The following is a 3,573-nucleotide window of genomic DNA, read 5'->3' as shown; positions in this document are numbered from 1 at the left end:
GACGCGTGTTTTTTCGTTTGAGACACGTTTTTTTGCTCTTTTTTATACCTTTTCTAATCGGACATACAAGTATTGTGTTTTTTATTAACTTTCTGTTATTAGTTGTTGATATAACACTTCTAAAAACTAGGTATATTTGATATAAATTTATATTTATGCGGTAATATAATTATAAATTAATACAAAATCGCCGCCTTACATCACGCCTTGAAAAACGTCATGGCTCGCTATAACTCGTTAAGCTTGAGGCTTGGCCTTGCCGCCACGCCACGCTTCACGCCTTTTAGAACCTTGGTTAGAATAATGCGGGTGGGGTGTGGTTTTTATTTTATCTTGTATTTTATAAATAATTGTAAGAGAAAAAATAAACTAAAAAAAGAATAAAAATGATAGAATATCCATTTCATGTCTCGCAAGGGATAAAACGTGTAAATTTAAACTAATGAGGGATGATATGTGTAAATTTTAACCAACCTAAAGACCGTCCAAATTAATTTGTGAAAATGCAGACTAAATTTATATTTTGATACAAATATGTGAGACAATTTATGTAATTTACTCTAAACTCTCTCTCTCTCTCTCTCTCTCTCTCTCTCTCTCTCTATATATATATATATATATATATATATATATATATATATATATATATATATATATATATATATATATATATATATATATATATATATATACTTTACAAACAATATTTGATATTTTAAATAATTATAATGATAAAATCTAAAATAAAAATATCAAATAGATCTTAAACTAATTAATCGTAACGTTTAAATTAATGTTAAATTAATAATTGCATTAACTTTTATTAAATACAATCCGATGAGCAGGTGATACTCATATAAATGGTTCAAGTTGATATCTATCCCTATATTTATCTATACATCGCAAATGAAATATCAATTGCGCCTGTAGCTCAGTGGATAGAGCGTCTGTTTCCTAAGCAGAAGGTCGTAGGTTCGACCCCTACCTGGCGCGGAGCATATTTTTAGCTTACCAGAAAGAAAATATAAAATGACCTATTTTTAAAGCTACAAGTCTAAGACTAACTTTATGGTTTATAATATTATCTTCTCATATTTTATGGTTTATTAGATTTAAATTACCAAAGGGCTTGTAGCCTAGCGGTATCAGGTGGTGTCCTTCTTCCTTAAGGTTGAGGGTTCAAGTCCCATCCTAGACATAGGTGGATTTAGGTCTTAGTTTAGAAGTAGTTATATATTATATTTGTCGATTTGAACAGTTTGGAGCCTAGGGGGTGTTTGGTTTATATTTTGGGGGTCAAAAATTCTTTGATTGAGAAGATAGAATGCAAAAAATGTTTGGTAATACTATTTTAAAAGTTATTTTTTGATTTTTTATATATGGAAAAGTGACTTTTTGAAAAAGTCAGAAAATCCTGTATTTTTTTAATTTTTAACAAAAGGATTTTTGGCTCCCAAAAAGATAAGCCAAACCCGTATTGTCTAAATTATACTACTTTTTATTCTTTGATATTGAATACGAGAATTATGTAATTGAAATGACATATACTCCTAAAAATATAAGAAAAAAAAATTATACTATGTTAATATTTGACAAAGATAATATAAAACTAGATGGTTTCTCATGCGTTGCGTGGGACGGAAGGTGTCGGTTTTTTGTTATAGCATTATACTTTTGACGTACAATGCTATAATTAAGAAAACTTTTAGTTATTTCAAAAAATATTTCATGCTTACAAAATGTTGAGACGGTCTGCTTTAAAATAACATCAGAAATGATCCGTCCCTAAAAAAAAAATACATAAATGACAAAATTTTCAAAAAAATTGCATAATTATATATATATATATATATATATATATATATATATATATATATATTAAAATTATGTGTTCTTAGTTACAGTAAACATGATGTTTTTTTTTGGCAAAATAAGCCCTTTCTTTATGGTTATCTGTTCTCTTCAAGTTTTATTTTTATGTGGGGCATTTTATGCCATTTTCCCCATTCTTTATGGTCAGGTGTTTACACGTGTTTCTATACCATTATGTCCACCGTTTTTCGCCAATCACCTTTGGATTGCTGTCCACCACCTATTTTCACCTGTCCACCGCCTCAAATAATGTACCTTCCATCACCAGCTCCATTTGATGCGGTTACTTTAGATTGCTCTCACATTTTACTTCCCGTTGTTTCCACCCCCAAATCGAGTCTCCTCCCTTCTTCTACCCTCTACTACTTTGTTTTCGTTTTTCTATTTATGCCCGTATTTTATCGACCGCCCCTCACACCCAATCACTGTCAGCTGTCCCTTTCGCCCAATCGCTTGTTGCACAGCTATATCATCGGTTAATAAGTCGTTGCCTTCTTCTTATCTCCATTTCTTCTTGATTTCGTTCACACCTCCAACTACGCCGGCATAGATATTCATTCTCCCAGGAACATGGTGGAATACAAACGATCTTTTCAATCTCTCTTTTGATACATTTGTATAGCATTGGTTTTTCCTAACTCTACGTCGTTCATGATTTTGCCGTTGGACATGAAGATGAATCAATGAATTGGATTATACGGTCGGTGTTTTTTTCCTAACTCTAAATTGTTCATGATTTTGCTCCAACACAGGTACAAAAACTCACGCACCACGGCCAAGCAGGATGATCGACGTAGTATCGGTATGTAAAATCGACCCTTTTTGTGTTTTTTTGTTCATATACGTGTTTATGTGTTCCTAATTTGTGAATATGTTTTTTGTGATTTGTTGTTCCCAAAAATTAATGGAGTCAGATTTTGGCGACGATTTTGACCAGTTATATCATACGCTTTCGGTGTAATACCAACATAAAGCAGAATAATTTCTTTAAATTCTTTACCTTCATTTGCATTTGATGTTTTTTGATTTATAAGAACGAGTTAAAAAAAGGATACGTCAGCTGAAGAAGCCAAAAACAAGAATAGACAGTTCTATCTCGATCCAACTCCGATTAGAGTTGAACCAGAAATTTTGGTGATATTTAATTTCGATTTACCTCTTTAAAACGATATTTTCTGGCTCATTAATCTTGAATAGGGTTAAATCCAATAGTTGGAATAGTTGGATAAGAAATGGGAGGAAACAAATGTTGCGAAAGCAACATTGATGCCTCTTTCATTCCGTGCAACTTTACTTATTCCTTTTGGGTTCAAATTTTTGTTAAAATGGAACTTTCATGTCAACTTATAAACTGTTTTTTAGTGTGATGTGCTGACTTTAATTGTAAATATTTAACACATTTCAATTTTAATCATACGCTAACATGCATTCTTAATTTCTTATGTGTAGGTTGGCATCTCTTCATATAATATGAATGACAGAAAGTCGGCACTTCTTTTGCGCTTTTCAATTATTTTTGTTGTCCTAGTATGGTATAACCCCTATAAAATCTGACTTACACTGTTTTAGAACAACAAAGCGGAGATGCACGTCCACCAAATTCAGTTACTGTAGCTGATGTTATTTTTGTTGTGAAAAGACTCAATCAACAAGGATTTGAAGGAGATGGCAATCATATGTTTACTTCCTTTATTTTATTTT

At 31.5% G+C, this 3,573-nt stretch overlaps 1 non-coding gene across 1 annotated transcript; it reads left to right on the top strand.

The window, feature by feature from the left end:
- The first annotated feature begins 920 nt into the window (after window positions 1-920).
- Window positions 921-993, top strand: TRNAR-CCU (transfer RNA arginine (anticodon CCU)). The gene has a single exon. It is a non-coding gene; the product is annotated as a tRNA-Arg (tRNA).
- The last annotated feature ends 2,580 nt before the right edge of the window (window positions 994-3,573 follow it).

This window comes from Lactuca sativa, chromosome 9, assembly GCF_002870075.4.
Source record: "Lactuca sativa cultivar Salinas chromosome 9, Lsat_Salinas_v11, whole genome shotgun sequence".
Classification (NCBI taxonomy): Eukaryota; Viridiplantae; Streptophyta; class Magnoliopsida; order Asterales; family Asteraceae; genus Lactuca; species Lactuca sativa.
The sequence above is the reverse complement of the archived record's forward strand: the minus strand, read 5'-3'. Positions and strand labels throughout refer to the sequence as shown.